The following is a 17,427-nucleotide window of genomic DNA, read 5'->3' as shown; positions in this document are numbered from 1 at the left end:
TTGTTGTACTTCGTTCAGTTACTGTTACATGTTCCTTTTCTAAAGTCTGATTTGCCTCTAATTTCTCTCTGAAGATCCAGGCAGTATAGATAAGTTTGAGAATCAACTCTGACCTATAGTTTAACTTGGCAGGATCCTCATGTTTTGTTGTCTCTGTGTTGTACAGTGGAAGAGAAACAATGCATTTTGGGGACAACTAGGACCCATGCAGATGAGGTGATGGCTGCATAACCCGAACCATCGTGCCTCAGGCAGGAAGTATAGTTCTAGATCAAGGTGCAGAGTGGAACTATCAAAGGGGCAGTGAGGGACTTGGGAGGAATCATATATGGTCCACTTGTTTGTTGGAAGGGATGAAGAAATGTATGAAAAAGCCTATTAACTATGAACAGGTTAAGGAAGATTCTCAGGATAAAGATGAGAATCCAGTTTTATTTCAAGGGCATTTAGTTGAAGCAATCAGGAAGTATAATATCACTGATCCTGCCTCAAAGGAAGGACAAACCCTTTTGGGAGGGACATTTTTATAGCAGTCTGCTGACATATCCACAGGGGCTTACAAAAAAGCAGCTATGGGAGCCAGTGTGGTGGCTCAAGCCCCTAATCACAGCACTTTGGGAGGCTGAGGCGGTGGATCACTTGAGGTCAGGAGTTCAAGACCAACCTGGCCAACATGGCGAAACCCAGTCTCTACTAAAAATACAAAAATTAGCCGAGCGTGGTGACAAGTGCCTGTAATCCCAGCTACTTGGGAGGCTGAGGCAGGAGAATTGCTTGAACCCATGAGGTGGAGGTTACAGTGAGCCCAGGTGGCCATTTATTATCCAACTTGGGAGACAGAGCAAGACTCTGTCTCAAAAAAAAAAGGCAAAAAAAAAAAAAAAAAACCACTATGTGGCTATGTGTCCCTAGACTCCTATGAAACAGCTTTTGGATGTGGCATCCTTAGTTTTTAATAACAGGGGCAAAGCAGAGGAGGCAGAAAGAGGAGCAAGAAGGACCTCCCACAAGGTGTAGCTCTTGGCTACAGCCTTAAGCTCACCTCCCACATAGAGTTGCTCTCCTGGCTCTTGGACTGAACAAGGGAAGCTGAAAAGGGAAGCCCAAAGCTGGTTGTCCAAGTCAGCGTGCTTTGGGCATGAATCAGTGTGCACACTAAGGAAACTGGTCATTGGAAGAGGGATTGCCCAGTCTTCCTCCAAAGGGAGTTGTTAGGTCAGAATGACCTGGCTCAATGTCATGCCCAGAGTTAGGGTGCACCCCTTGCTGAGGTCTGAGAGGAATGGGTGGATAGATGAATAGGTGAAAGAACACTTGGGGGACTGTAGGCAGGTGAAATGTAGTTTTATTCAGCAGCTCTCTCATCAGCAGTTCTCTCACACTAGCTCTTTTATATTGTTCGCTTTTATCTCGTCTGTCTCTGACTCTTTGGCTCCTCTCAGCAGCTGGCTCCTATGCACAGCTGCACAACTGGCCTGCAAGGCCGGCCAGCTTTAAGATTAGTAGCTTAACCTTTCTCTTTGGGCACAAGCCAAGTCATGTCCTGGCTCCCCTCTGTCCATCCGCCAGCCAGTCATTCTCCCTTACAGGGGTCAGTAGCTTCACTCTCTTTCTGGGTACCTGTGCCTGCACAAGAGCCATGTTGAGCCACGTTGAGCCCCCGTGCACAGTGTCAGCAGGGCAGTTACACCTCTTACAGATGGTAGTGGTGTAGAGCCAAGTATGAGCTTACACAAACAGGTTATATAACAAGTGGAGGTGAGGGCCTATGCACCAGTCTCACTGAGTCATGCAAGCCTGGATATCTGCCTTGGGCTATTCCTTGACCAAAGCACATCCATGTACCTTACAGCAGCCATCTGCATCCAAACCAGATTGCCAAAACAACCAGGCAAGCCCAAGAGTGACGGGGCCTGAGACCTTCTACTACACCTCGTCGGACAACTAGCCATATCTTCTGAGAAGCCTCAGATAACCCTTGACATGGCAGGTAAGAATATATTAACTTCCTTCTAGAATGCATACTCTGTTTTGACCCATTATAATGGGCCTTTGTTACCCCAAAACTGTATGGTCAAGGGGATAGATAGACAAGCCCATAGACGCCATTTTACCTATCCTTTAAGCTTCCCTTCAGGGACTTTGGTTTTCTCCTGAATGCCCCACCCTTGTTGGGAAGGGATTTATGAACTCATCTGCAAACAGTAGTATGTTTTGGAAATCACAAGGCAGACAGAAATTGCTTCCTCTCCTTTCCTGTGAATAAATACCATGCTTTGCTGCTAGATGCTCCTGATATAACACTGATAAAAGTATGCCAGATTTTAATCCAGCTACCTACTTGCCAGAACCCACAGGCACCCCAGATCGTTCTTGGATACAAGTTATGGAGCAAGTTTACTCCAGCCGTCCACATTTAAAAAATGAGCCTCTGGATAATCCCGAAGGAGAATGGTTTACAGATGGAAATAACTTTGTGCACAAGGGAAACAGAAAAGCTGGGTACGCTGTTGTCAGTCAACACAAGTTAATGGACTCTCAGGCCTTACCAGCTTCTACATCACCTCAAAAGGGAGAATTAACAGCTTTTTTTTTTTTTTGAGATAGAGTTTTGCTCTTGTCGCCCAGGCTGGAGTGCAATGGCACAATCTCGGCTCACCACAACCTCCACCTCCCAGGTTCAAGCAGTTCTCCTGCCTCAGCCTCACAAGCAGCTGGGATTACAGGCATGCACCACCACATCTGGCTAATTTTGTATTTTTTATTAGAGATGGGGTTTCTCCATGTTGGTCAGGCTGGTCTCGAACTCCCGACCTCAAGTGATCCGCCCACCTCTGCCACCCAAAGTGCTGGGATTACAGGCATGAGCCACTGTGCCCAGCCTGAATTAACAGCTCTTAATAGAGCCCTGCAATTGGGAAAGGACTTAAGAATTAACATTTATACTGGTTCTAAGTATGCCTTTCTGGCACTTCATGCTCATGCTGCTATCTGGAAGGAACGGGGCCTTCTAACTGCTAAGGGTTCCCCTATAAATCATCACTTATAAATTTGGAATCTATTGGATGCTGTTTTGCTGCCCAAGGAAGTAACTGTAATCCATTGCAGAGGACATCAAAAAGGAGACTCTGGTGTGGCTAAGGGAAACTCCTTTGCAGATGCAGCTGCTAAGGCAGCAGCATTAAAGGAGCCAGTTGGACCTGTTGGCATGTTAGTGCCCTGAGCCATGATAATGACAGAACCTAGGTATACTGAAGAGGAACAAGAATGGGCTAAAGGTCAGGGTTTAATTCAAGATCGTTCTGGCTGGCTCATCAATGACAACAAGCTGTTACTACCAGGTGCTAATCAGTGGAAAATAGCTAAGTGTTTGCACGATTCTACTCATCTGGAAGGAGATTCCCTGTTTCAATTAATGCCCATGCTTTTTGTAGGAAAAGACTTACTTAAAACGGTAAAGCAGGTAATTCAGGCCTGTGACCTATGTGCCTGGAATGACCCAAATAACCAATCTTTACTACCTCCTCTAATAAGGCCTGTTCAGCATAGGGGAGTGTACACTGTTGAAGACTGACAAATAGACTATACCCAGATGCCCCTACGTAAAAAGTTTAAATATTTTTGATTATTCATTGATACCTTTACTGGTTGGTTCAGGCTTTTCCTACCTGGTCTGAAAAGGCAATTGAAGTTTCTAAACTCCTGTTAAAGGAATTACGTCTTAGATTTGGGCTGCCTGAGTTTACAGAACGATCATTGGCCATCTTTCACAGTGACAGTTACCCAAAATGTATCTTCAGCCCTAGGAATTCAGTACCGCCTTCACTTGGCATGGAGGCCACAGTCTTCAGGGAAAGTAGAAAGAGGTAATCAAGCTCTAAAAAGGACTCTTGCTAAACTATGCCAGGAGACATCAGAAACCTGTCTGTCGTTATTACCTGTAGCCTTGTGCTTATGGGTTAGGTGGCTAAGGAAATATGCTGCTCACCACTTTAAATTATGCAGAGGCCTTTCTTAACTACAGACCTCCTATGGAGCATAGATGCACAAGCTACAAATTATGTGATCAACTTAGAACAAGTGCAAAATGCACTCCTTAAAATATATGGAAACCAAAGATAAAGAGACTTGTTCTTAGCCAGGAGATTGAGTCCTATTAGAAACTTGGAAGGAAGTATTCCCAGCAGATCAACTTTCCCCAAAATGGAAGGGACCCTACCAAGTTCTCCTCAGTACGCCAGCTATAGTTAAACTTCTGGGAATAAACAGCTGGGTCCACTTATCTCGAATGAAACCTGTCTCTTATAAAGTCCCACAATCTGGTGGAACACAAGAGACTGATCCTGTTTATTCCTGTGAGCCAAGCAGTGACCTCTGACTCCTGTTCAGAAGAAATGAAAGGGATGGGTGACATAAAGATACGGATTGGGATTCTACTTTTGGGTAGAAGTTGGAATCATGCAGAGAGTAACTTATTTATTGAGTGGGCATAGACTTTAGCCTCTCTACGTAATCAGACAAACTGTTGGGTATGTGAACATTTTAACAGCAGCCCAAGGGGAAACATGTGCTTTGATCAAAATCAAATGTTGCGTATATGTTTTTGACTATTCACATACTATTACCCAGTCTATGAAAGCTTTAGACACTCATATCTCTGCCATTGGTGTGCTGTCAGTTGACCCTATATCGGCTTGGTTTCAACAACTGCCCAGTTCTTGGGAAGACTTCCTGTTTAGTTTACTTGGCATAATTTTACTTATTTTGCTTTGCTGCTGTGGAAAATATTGTGGTTGAGCTCTTTGTGTAGGAATGCAAGACAAGCTCACTCAATGCTTTCTTAAATTGGACACTTACTAATCTTCCAGATACCACCTTTCATCAGAACTCAAGAGTTATGAACGACTTTCACCATACCAACGCTCTCTGAGCTTTTCTCTACCCTGAATGCAAGAGACCCTAATAGTTAGGCAGCAATATCATTATCCCAATTCAACCTGAAGAAGCTACACAAGACAGATCTTCGTCCCTCTGCAAAGCTTAGGATTAAGGGTCCTCTTGTAAAGGGAGTGGGGAGATATGTCAGAGGTGTTTGAACCAAAGAGACTCCATTTTGAGTGAGGGCTAGGAAAATGAGGCTGGGACTTTCTGGGCTGGATTCTGAGAAAGTCAGGCATTCCTAGCCTCTAGATGTTTATGGTTGAGGGAACGAATTAATAATGTTTACTAAACAGACCCAGACATGGCAATGTCCAGATATCTCGATATCTGGAGAACAAAGGCATTCCTAATTTTGCTTCAAAGATGATAATATCGGTTCTTGCAAAATACAGTAATGAAGAACATTAATCTTTTATCACAAACCCTTGTAGCAGAGCACATCTCCCCATATATACAAGCATTGTATCTAGGGTAGATGTGTTCCTCACAGAAGATACCTTCTCTGTCTATGGGGTGGGTGGGGTTTTGGTTTTTTTTTGGTTTTTGTTTTTTTTTTTGAGACGGAGTCTTGCTCTATCACCAGGCTGGAGTGTACAGGTGGCCGCGATCTCGGCTCACTGCAACCTCCACCTCGGGTTGGCCATTCTCCTGCCTCAGCCTCCTGAGTAACTGGGACTACAGAGCCCACCACCCGCGGCCGGCTAATTTTTGTATTTTTAGTAGAGGCGGGGTTTCACCGTGTTATGCAGTGGTCTTGACTCTGACCTCGTGATCGCCCGACCTCGGCCTCCCAAAGTGCTGGGATTACAGGTGTGAGCCACCGCGCCCGACTGGAGTAGCTGTTTTTTCACCACTTTGCCTTCTTAAAAAACTTGCTTTTACTTTCCACTGCGGACTCATCTTGAATTCTTTCTTGTGTGAGATTCAAGAACCCTCTTTTGGGGTCTCGATTGGGGCACCTTTCCTGTAACATGATTGCTGCATTCAAGTTTTCTATGTGTATGTTACTATCCGCAGAGTCTGACTTCTTTTAGATTCACTTGGCTCACTCACATGCAGTATGAAGATCGTGCCTTCAATGTCATGGTGTGTATGTCACTATTAGGAGTCTGACCACTTTTCAATTCACTTGGCTCAGTCAGATGTGGTATGAATATCGCTGCATTCATGTTCGTCACGTGTACGTCACTATCTAGAGTCTAACTGCATTTCAGTTCACCTGGCTCAGTCAGAGGGCAATGAAGAGCCTGTCATTTAAGTTTATGGCGTGTACTTCTCTCTCCAGAGTCTAATTTTCGATTCACTTGGCTCAGTTAGATGTAGTATGAAGATGACTGACTTTGAGTTACCGCGTGAACATCACTCTGCTGAGTCCACTTTTTGATTCACCTGGCTCAGTAGATATGTATGGTATGAAGATCACTGCATTCACGTTTACCACGTGTATATCACCATAATCTGACTTACTTTCCATTCACTTGGCTCAGTCAGTGTGGGCGGAAAGCCACCCAGGTGCCGAGGAAAGAGACTGAAGGCACAAGCTGTTCCAATATAATAAAGAAAATAGGATAAAAGAAAGTTATATTGGCCGGGCGCGGTGGCTCAAGCCTGTAATCCCAGCACTTTGGGAGGCTGGTAGGGTGGATCATGGTCAGGAGATGAGACCATCCTGGCTAACATGGTGAAACCCGTCTCTACTAAAAATACAAAAAAACTAGCGAGGCGTGGTGGGCTGTAGTCCCAACTACTTGGGGAGGCTGAGGCAGGAGAATGGCGTGAACTGGGAGGGCGTGAGCGAGGTCAGCGCCACTCCAGCCTAGGTGACACAGCGAGACTCCGTCTCAAAAAAAAAAAAAAAAGAAAGTTATATTAGACCTATGATATAGAGTATATATATGGATATTATTAATTATTAGTTTTTAGTATTAATCTTTGTTATAACTGAGGAACAACCAGGCCATACAGAATCAGGAGCTGAAGGGACATTGTGAGAGGTGACCAGAAGACAAGAGTGTGAGCCCTCGGTCACACCCAGATAAGGGCCACTTGAGGGCTCCTTGGTCTAGCGGTAGCGCCAGTGCCTGGGAAGTCACCCATTACTTAGCAGACCAGGAAAGGGATTTCCCTTTCCTTGGGGGAGTTAGAGAACACTCTGCTCCACCAGCTCTTGTGGAAGGCCTGACATTAGCCAGGCGTGCCTGCAGTCATCTGGAGGCTTAAATGTCTCCCTGTGATGCTGTGCTTCAGTGGTCACGCTGCTTGTTCACTTTCATGTTCCGCCTGTACACCTGGTGCCTCTTTTAAGTTCCTAGAAGATAGCAGTAGCAAAATTAGTGCAAGTATTAAAGTCTTTGATCTTTCTGATAAGTGCATAGAAAAAACGCTGATGTATGCTGTCCTCCCCCTCTGCTTCGGCTACCACAAAGGGAAAGGCCTCCGTCACATGGACACGTGACTTGCTTGACCTTGTCAATTACTTGGGATGACACGCTCCTTACCCTGCCTCCTTGCCTTGAATACAATACATAGCAATGCATCCAGGCATTCTGGGCCACTATTGGTCTCCGCGTTTTGGTGGTAGTGGCCCCCTGGGTCCAGCTGGCTTTCTTACTCTCTTTGTCTCATGTCTTATTTTTCTATGATCTCTCATCTCCACACACTAAGAGAAAACCCACAGGCCCTGTAGGGCTGGACCTTACACCTGGCGCCCAACAAGGATTTCTCTCTCACTGTGTGAAGGTGCACCTTGAGCATGGAACTCAGCGGAGGACTACCGACGACAGATTCCTGAGGATTGTAGTCAATAAGCTTGGTGGTAAGCTTGGGCACTCAGAGTATCCTGGGGACACCACGGGACAGGCCAGTACCAAGTACTCGGCTTATTTAAACTTTATAAAACCTCTCCTTAAAGAAGGAGGTGTAAAAAATATCTACTGATAAGTTAATTGAACTGTTTGAGGTTGTAGATCTTCTTTGCCCTTGGTTTCCTAGTGAGGGAACTTTAGAACTTAAAGATTGGGATGAGATTGGCAGACAATTCAAAATTGCTCATAAAGGGGAACTTATTATTCCGCCCACAATTTGGTCAATCTGGGCTTCGGTTTGCTCTGTCCTAGACTCCTTACAGACTCAGGAGCACAACATGGAAGCTGATCCCTCTTTCCTCTCCTCTGAGGAGGTTGAGGAAGTTTTTAGTTCTCTTTCCCCTGAGGATACTGCGGATTGAGGCTGTGATTCTACAGACGGACCTCCACTCTGATACTCCTTTGGTGCCACCACCTATACCAGAGCCTACCATGCCCCAGTTATCACTTTATGATGAACTTTTAACTGATCTGCATGAGCTTATTTCCCCCAACCAGCAAAATCCAGCTGACAGATATTATCAACAGCCATTGCAGCCGGACCTTCCTACCTTTCTTAAACTCTCAACTCTCCAGCTATGCAGATAGAAAATGAGATGATGCAGCATGAAAAAGAGGCTATAACTATGTTTTCATGCAGCCTGGTACAAAGGCTCCAATTTCTACACAGTCCGGTGAAGAGGCTCTTCATTTTCAGCCCGGTAATGAGGCCCTCAACCCTCTCTCTGTTCAGCCCTTCTGTGGGGCTCTCAACTTTCCACCTGTTCAGCCCAGTTATGAGGCCCTCAACCCTATCCGTATTCAACCTATTTTTCCACCTCTCACTTCTGGTTCTGTTTTGACAAGTCAGGCTCCCTTGAAGCCTGGACCTCTCTTGGTAAATCAGACTGCCTTGAAGCCTGGGTCTCTTTCGGAAATCAGGCTCCCTTGAAGCCTGGGTCCCTTTTAGCAAATCAGGCTCCTTAAAGCCTGAGTCTCTTTCGGCAAATCACACACCCTTGAAGCCTGTGCCTTTTCCAACAAATCAGGCTCCCTTGACACCTCAGGCTCCCTTGAAGCCTGGTCCACAGTTACTGTGGCAGCCTGGATTTCAGGCCAGTGAAAGACCTGCCCAGCAGGTAATCTTGTCTCATCCTGGCCTACAGGTTCTAAACTCTTCCTGCATTCAAAATTCCAACTTTTTTCTGCTTCCGGTCCGGACGCTACTGCGGTTGCCAGTACCACCATTGCTGCTCATAAGCAACAAGCTATATACATCCCTGAAAATGACACTTCTCTTATGAGGGCTATAGCTCAGGCAGGAGAACATGGGGATCCCAAAGCCTGGCAATTTCCTGTAATTTTACAGCCTCCAATACCCACCATCCCAGTGGCACAAAATCAGCCACAGCCTGCTGATCCTGCTCAGCAGGCGGCTGATCCCATGGTCCTTCAAGATCAACAGCCTGAGAATCAAGTCCCTGGTCTTGACAATCAGGCTGCTCAGGAAAACAATCAGGCTCCACAACTGCTTGCCACTGGGGCACAGTTCCTGGTATTCCAGCAGTTCAGGCAGTAGTTCAACCTGACCCTATACATTCAGGCCAGGTTCAGCTATGCCCTGCTACTTGGGAAAGTTTTTCTTTTCTCTCTCTCTTTTTTTTTTTTTTTTTGAGACGGAGTCTCGCTCTGTCACGCAGTCTGGAGTGCAGTGGCACGATCTCAGCTCACTGCAACGTCCACCTCCTGGGTTCACACCATTCTTCTGCCTCAGCCTCCCAAGTAGCTGGGACTACAGGCGCCTGCCACCATGCCTGGCTAATTTTTTTTTTGTATTTTTAGTAGAGACAGGGTTTCACTGTGTTAGCCAGGATGGTCTCGATCTCCTGACCTTATGATCCACCCACCTCGGCCTCCCAAAGCGCTGGGATTACAGGCGTGAGCCACCGCGCCCAGCCAAGTTTTTCTTTTAAATATTTCAAAGCACCAGTGAAGCAGTATGGCACCAACTCCCCTTTTGTCCATTCTAAATTAAAAGCCCTAGCAGAAAATAAACACATTGGTGCCCTATGGAAAATTTTAGCAAAGTCAGTCTTATCTAAATCCTAATATTTACAGTTCAGGACTTGGTGGGTTGATGCTGTCTGTCCAGTAATGCATTCGTCTTAGGACTCTAATCCTCCTGTTAATGTTATGGCCAACCAATTACTGGCAATGGGCCAGTGGGCTGCAATTCAAAACCAAACTATACTAAATGATGAGGTTATTGAACAATTACAAAAATGTTACCTGGACGTTTGGGACAAAATTCAAGATGATGGCAAAGTATGCCCATCTTTTATGGCTGTCAGATAGGGACAACATGAACCCTATCCGGACTTTATTGCCTATCCTCAAGACGCAGCAAAACATGCTATTCCTGATAGCCACGGCCTTGTAGAACTTTGGCTTACGAACAAGTAAATCCAGACTGTCAGGCGTCTATTTGCCCCATTAAAGGCAAAATTCACCTAGGGGGTGATGTACTCACCTCATACATTAAAGCTTGTGAAGGTGTGGGGGAAACTCTGCATGCAGCAATGGTCATGGCACAAGCCATGGTCTCTATTTGAATGCCTGGACAATTTCCTGGCAAATGCTTTCCATGCGGCCAACCGGGACATTCTAAAAGAGATTGTCCTTGTCGTACAGGCCGCCATCCTTTTCAACATGGACAACCAAAATTTTTTCAACAACAAGCTCCACCTTCTACTGTATGCCCACGATGCCGAAAAGGAAATCACTGGGTGGTTCAATGCCACTGAAAATTTGATATTGATGGCAGTCCCTTACAGTCACTGAACAACCAGGGAACCGGGAAGAAGGGCCGGCCCCAGGCCCTTCCAAACAATGGGGCATTCCTCAACTTCCAGCTACCTTCCTGCCAGATGAGTGCCTTTCCGGCCCAATCCATTCAACCTACACCCCAATTCCCACTTCAGCAATTTGTGCCACAGGATTTAATGGCTCTGCCCCAACACGAATCTCAGTACAGTGCTTGTCCCACACCACCACTGGCTCAGCAGCAGTAGATCTTTGTTGCACAAGAGATATTTCTCTGTTACCTGGAGAGCCACCTATTGCTGTTCCCACAGGTGTTTTTGACCCCTTGCAGACTGGCAGTGTCGGTTTGCTATTTAGTCGCTCAAGCCTAAATTTAAGAGGTGTTCAAGTACATACTGATGTAATTGATTCTGACTATTCAGGTGAAATTCATATTGTCATTAGCTCTGCAGTCCCTTGGTATGTGGCAGCTGGAGACCACGTTGCTCAACTTCTTATACTCCCTTACATTCCTTTAGGATCCAGTTCTTGTACAAGAACCGGAGGTTGTGGTAGCACAGACTATCAGGGCAAAGCAGCTTATTGAGTCAGCAAAATTTCTGACACTCGTCCTGTGTGCTCCGTGCATATTCAAGGAAGGAAGTTTGAGGGAATGATTTATATGGGCGTTGATGTCTCCATTATCACTTTGTATCAGTGGCACTGACACTGGCCAAAGGAACACACGTCCACAGCATTAGTTGGTGTTGGTCAGGCTTCAGAAGTCTATGAAAGTTCTATAATTTTATACTGTATGGGCCCAGAAGGACAGATTGGTACTATCTGCCCCCTCATTACACTCGTTCCTGTTAACCTGTGGGGAAGAGATCTTTTACAACAATGAGGGGCAAAGATTTCTTTTCCACAAGGCAATTATAGCCAGCAGAGTAAAGACATTATGACCAAAATGTATGGGCTTAGGAAAATCAGCAGAAGGCATCACCGAGCCTATTATACCTACCCATAAATCAGATTCTACGAGACTTGGTTATTCTTTTTAGAAGGAGTCACTATCAAACCTCCAGATCCCATCCCCTTGACTTGGAAAACTCAGAAACTGTTTTGGGTAGATCAGTGGGCGCTCCCTAAAAATAAGCTGGAGGCACTCCATATTTTGATTCTTGAACAGTTAAAATTGGGACACATCGAACAATCTTTTTCTCCCTGGAATTCACTTGTCTTTGTTATCCAAAAGAAATCTGGTGAGTGGAGAATGCTTACTGATCTTAGAGCAGTAAATGCTGTCCTTCAGCCTGTGGGGACATTACAACCCAGCTTGCCTTTCTCCACTATGATTCCCAAGTACTGGCCACTTATCATCATTGATCTTAAAGACTGCTTCTTCAACATTCCTCTGGCCCCTCAGGACTTTGAAAAATTTACTTTCACAGTTCGAACCCTTAACAACATCACTCCCACAGCGCATCCTTAACAACATCACTCCCACAGCGCATTACCATTGGAAAGTCCTACCTCAAGGAATGGTTAATAGCCCTACTATTTGTCAATATTATGTGGGGAGCATATGAAAACCAGTAAGAGATCAGTTTCCCCAATATTATATCATTCATTACATGGATGATATTCTTTGTGGAGTACCTTCACGTTCTGTATTAATATCTTGTTTCTCTGCAGTACAACAAGCAGTCGTAACAGCTGGTTTGGTTATTGCCCCAGAAAAAATCCAAACTTCTTCTCCTTATCAATATTTAGGAATGCAGCTAGAAGACAAGATTATTAAGCCCCAAAAGGTTCAACTCAGATGAGACTCTCTAAAAACTCTAAATGATTTCCAAAAATTGCTTGGAGATATTAATTGGACTCACCCCTCCTTGAGCATTCCTACCTATGCTATGTCTAATCTCTGCAACATTATGGGGCAATCCTGATTTACGCAACAAAATGTCTTTGACCCCTGAGGCAGATTCTGAATTACAACTTACAGAAAAATGCATTCAACAATCTCAGGTAACCAGGGCGAATCCACATTTACCTTTTGAAATACTAATCTTTCCTACTAAACATTCATTCAGCAACAGGACTCATTATCCAGGGACATAATTTAATTGAATAACTCTTTCTTCCACACAGCTCTTTATAGACGCTTATCATTTATCTAGATCAAATTTCCATCCTAATTGGTCAAGCTCATTCTTATCTCCTAAAATCATTGTTCCCCTCACCCGATTACAAGTCCAACAGGCTTTTGCAATCTGCATTTCTTGGCAAGTACATTTGGCATGTTTCCCGGGTGTATTTGACAATCATTATCCTAATGTAAAACTGTTTCAGTTCTTTAAACTTCTTAGGTCTTACCTAACATTACTACGGATACCCCATTGGCTGAAGCTGTCACTGTTTTTACTGATGCTTCCTGTAATGGCCGAGCAGCATATACAGGACCAAAAGAATGTGTCCTTAACTCAGGAGCTGCTTCAGCACAATGAGCTGAGATGATCATCATCATGGCTGTTCTTGAATATTTCCCTGAACCAGTTAACATTGTTTCTGATTCGGTGTATGTAGTATATGTTGCTTGCAACATTGAAACTGCCTTAAACATATTTCTGCCTGATGATAACCTACTTTTTCTTTTCCAAAGGTTTCAGTCCATACTCAGAGCAAGGTCTTCTCCCTTCTACATTACTAACATTATGGCTCACACGCCCCTCCCAGACCCCTCTCAGCAGCAAATGCGAGTGCTGATACATTAGTTGCTCCCGTTTTTTACAGACACAGAAAATTTTCATGCTTTAATTCATGTCAATGCTGCGGGACTCTGAAAAAAGTCCTCCCTCACATGGAAGCAAGCTAAAACCGTTGTATGTCACTGTCTTGCTTGTCAAGTGTTAATTTTACAGCCACTTTCCTCAGGAGTTAATCCTAGAGGACTTTCACAGAGTGCTCTATAGCAGATGGATGTGACTCATTATCCAGCTTTCAGCAAACTCTGTCTTATACATGTAACTATTGACACTTTTTCTCATTTTATCTGGGCCACATGTCAAACAGGGGAAAGTACAGCTCATGTTAAACAGCACATGCTTTCACGTTTCTTGGTTATGGGCTGTCCTGAGAAACTAAAAACTGACAATGGTCCTGGTTACGTTAGCAATGCCTTTAAAAAGTTCACTCAGAAATGGGAAATTACTGACACAACTGGCATTCTGTATAACTCTCAAGGATAGGCATTGGTAGAACGAGCTAATAAAACGCTTAAAGACCAACTTTGAAAACAGGACACTAAACCGAAAAGGGATGCTGCTACCCCTCATACTCAGTTAAATTTGGCTCTTTCTCCACTAAATTTCTTAAACCTAGCAAGAAGTCAACCTTTTACAGCAGCAGAACAACATTTCACTGGAAATAAATTTGATCCACAAAAAGGAAAGCGGGTATGGTGGAAGGATGCAAAAACTGACAAATGGGAATTAGGTATTGTGGTAACATGGGGTAGGGGTTTCGCTTGTGTTTCTCCAGGAGAAGGACAACAACCCATGTGGGTTCCCTCCCAGCAACTGAGATTGCATTATAACTCCAAGGATGTAGAACTCTCAGAAACAAAAGGCAAAGAACCGTCAGAAAGCAAAGAGCAAGATTTGTCACCTGACACATAAACTCCATGACCTCGACATTACAACAAAATATCGCCGTGTGACCTACAACACCAGTCATTCTACTCTACCAACATGGGGCCAGATAAAAGTTTTATCACATCAAACAGAGAAATTACTACAAGAAGAAGGAATTCCAAAAATGACGGGTAATATAATTCTGGCTGCCTTTATGGTGGTCAGTGCAGTGGTGAGTATACCAGAGGTTGGGGCAACTCAAAATTATACCTACTGGGCATACGTTCCTTTTCCCTCTTTAATTCAGTCTGTCTCCTGGATAGACTCCTCAGTGGAAGTTTACACTAATAATAGTGCATTCACACCGGTCCCCGATGATGACAGGTTTCCAGCCCAACCAGAAGAAGAAGGTATGCACTTTAATTTGTCAGTTGGCTACAAATATCCACCACTGTGCATTGGAATTTGCCTGGCTGCTTAGCTTATTATAAGAACTGGATGTGGACCATACTGTCCTCTAGTAATGATTTTTATCAAGTGCATATGTGTTCAGTAGCAATTCTTTCCAACTGATGAATATTAAACTTAATCCACATGAGGAATGGAGGGTTCCTGTCACTACTAAAAGCAGTAAAACAAAAGGACTGCCAGACTGCTCAAGAGAACCTACAAAGGGACATTTTCTAGTAAATTCAATTTTATGGAATTATTATAATGCTCTAAAGGCCATAGTGTTCCAAAATCTAGCTACGGGTGTTGTTATTGACTGGGATCCAAGAGGGTATTATTGGAGGAATTGCTCTGGCCAAAATACCAAATGCTCGGAGTTTAATTATTTGTTAGATTATGTGGAGGACTGATGGCAGTCCTACAGGTTGAAGGAACGGGTGCCTCCTTATCGATTTAAATGGATGGACATAGGAATCATTCCTCCTAGACCAAAAATGATTCATCCAGTTGTTACCCCAGAACATCCTGAATTATGGAAATTAGCTGCAGCCATGACAAGAATAAGGATATGGAATGCTACCTATCAATTCTCTCCTACTAATACCGAGACACCCATATTCAAGATCACCTTGATGTCAGAACAGGTGATACCTATCAGGAGCTGTGTCAAACCCCCTTATATGCTGTTAGTTGGAATTATAAATGTCACTCCCAATAGACAAACTATAGAATGTGATGATTGCAAACTCTCCACATGTATTGATGCCCCTTTTGATCCCAGAACAAGTATTTTCTTTGTAAGAGCTAAGGAGGTAGTATGGATACCAGTCTATTTACATCATACATGGGAGTCTTCCCCCTCTATATACATAGTCAATGAAGTTCTTAAGGATATCCTCAAAAGAACCAAGAGGTTCATCTTTACTCTTACTGCAGTCATTGCGGGATTAATTGCGGTTACTGCCACAGCAGCGGCCGCTGGACTTGCTATCCACAGGTCTGTCCAGACCGCTCAATACGTGGAAGCATGGCAGAAAAACTCCACTAGACTCCGGAATTCTCGGGCTCAGGCTGATCAAAAATTGGCTAATCAAATTAATGATCTCCGCCAGAGTGTAATCTGACTGGGAGAGAGAGTTATGAATCTGGAACACCGCATGCAATTACAGTGCGATTGGAATACTTCCGATTATTGCATAACGGCTTATGCTTATAATAAAGATCAACATAGCTGGAAAAAGTCTCAAAACATTTAAAAGCCTAGGATGATAACTTAATGTTAGATATTTCAAAACTTAAAGAACAAATTTGTGAGGCCTCACAGGCTCATTTAACTACTGTTCCTGGCTCGGACACTTTTGAAGGAATAACTAAAGGATTATCTGATCTTAATCCCTTTAAATAGATCAAACCCCTCAGAGGATCATTGTTGTCATTGGCATTATTAATACTGTATGTTTACGTTGTCTACTTTTAGTCTGCAGATGTCTCCAAAGAGTCCGAGGACAAGTCCAAAATCAACGACAAGCAATGATGGCAGTGACGATCCTAGTCAATAAAAAGGGGGAAGATGTGGGTGGTTAGCCACCCAGGTGCCAAGGCAAGAGACCGAAGGCATGAGCTGTTCCAGTATAATAAATAAAATATATAGAATAAGAATAGTTATACTAGAAATATAGATATGGTTATATATTAATATTATTAATCATTAGTTTGTAGCATTACTCTTTATTCCAATATTATAATCATCTCTGTTCTATAATTATAACCTAGGAAAAACCAGCCATACAGAGATAGGAGCTGAAGGGACACGGTAAGAAGTGACCAGAAGTCAAGGGTGTGAGCCCTCTGTCATGCATGGACAGGGTTACTAGGTGGCTCCTTGGTCTAGCGGTAACGCCAGTGCCTGGGAAGGCACCCATTACTTAGTGGACCGGGAAAGGGAATCTCCCTTTCCCCTGGGGAGAGAAGACTCTGCTCCACTACCTCTTGTGCAAGGCCTGATATCAGTCAGGCCCGCCCACAGCCATCTGAAGGCCTAAACGTCTCCCTGTGATGCTATGCTTCAGCGGTCACACTCCTGGTGTACTTTCATGTTCTGCTCTGCTCACCTGGCCCCGCATTCTAGATAGCAGTAGCAGAATTAGTGAAAATACTAAAGTCTTTGATCTTTCCAAGAAATACATAGAAGAAATAATGACGTAAGCTGTCCCCTCTCTCTCTCTCCACCTTGGTTACCAAATAGGGAAGGGCCCCCTGTTCCGTGGACATGTGACTCGCGTGACCTTACCTATCATTGGAGATGACTCACACTACTTACCCTGCTGCCTTGCCTTGTATACAATAAATAACAGCGCAGCTAGGCATTCGAGGCCACTACCAGTATCTGCATCTTGGTGGTAGTGGTCCCCCGGGCCCAGCTGTCTTTTCTTCTCTCTGTCTTGTTTCTTTATTTCTACAATCTGTTGTGTCCGCACATGAAGAGACAAACTCACAGGCCCTATAGGGCTGGACCCTACAGAAAGCCACCCAGGTGCCGAGGCAAGCACTGAAGGCACAAGCTGTTCCAATATAATAAAGAAAATAGGGTAAAAGAAAGTTATGTTAGACATAGGATATAGAGATGATTATATATGGATATTATCAATTATTAGTTTTTAGTATTAATCTTTATTATTATAACCGAGGAAAAACCAGGCCATACAGAGTCAGGAGCTGAAGGGCCATTGTGAGAGATGACCAGAAGACAGGAGTGTGAG

General features: G+C 44.1%; 1 long non-coding RNA gene across 4 annotated transcripts; it reads left to right on the top strand.

Annotated features, from left to right (window-relative positions):
* Nucleotides 1–1,239: 1,239 nt before the first annotated feature.
* LOC108582680 lies at nucleotides 1,240–17,105 on the top strand. 4 transcript variants are annotated; one of them, XR_004181171.1, is made up of 4 exons: nucleotides 1,240–1,990; nucleotides 7,681–7,756; nucleotides 14,127–14,628; nucleotides 16,146–17,105. It is a non-coding gene; the product is annotated as an uncharacterized LOC108582680 (long non-coding RNA). The 4 variants fall into 4 exon arrangements; XR_004181170.1 differs by having other exon boundaries at nucleotides 7,606–7,756; XR_002518155.2 differs by lacking the exon at nucleotides 7,681–7,756.
* The last annotated feature ends 322 nt before the right edge of the window (nucleotides 17,106–17,427 follow it).

The sequence above is a fragment of the Papio anubis genome, unplaced genomic scaffold (genome assembly GCF_008728515.1).
Source record: "Papio anubis isolate 15944 unplaced genomic scaffold, Panubis1.0 scaffold118, whole genome shotgun sequence".
Classification (NCBI taxonomy): Eukaryota; Metazoa; Chordata; class Mammalia; order Primates; family Cercopithecidae; genus Papio; species Papio anubis.
This window is presented reverse-complemented; position numbering and strand designations above follow the sequence as displayed.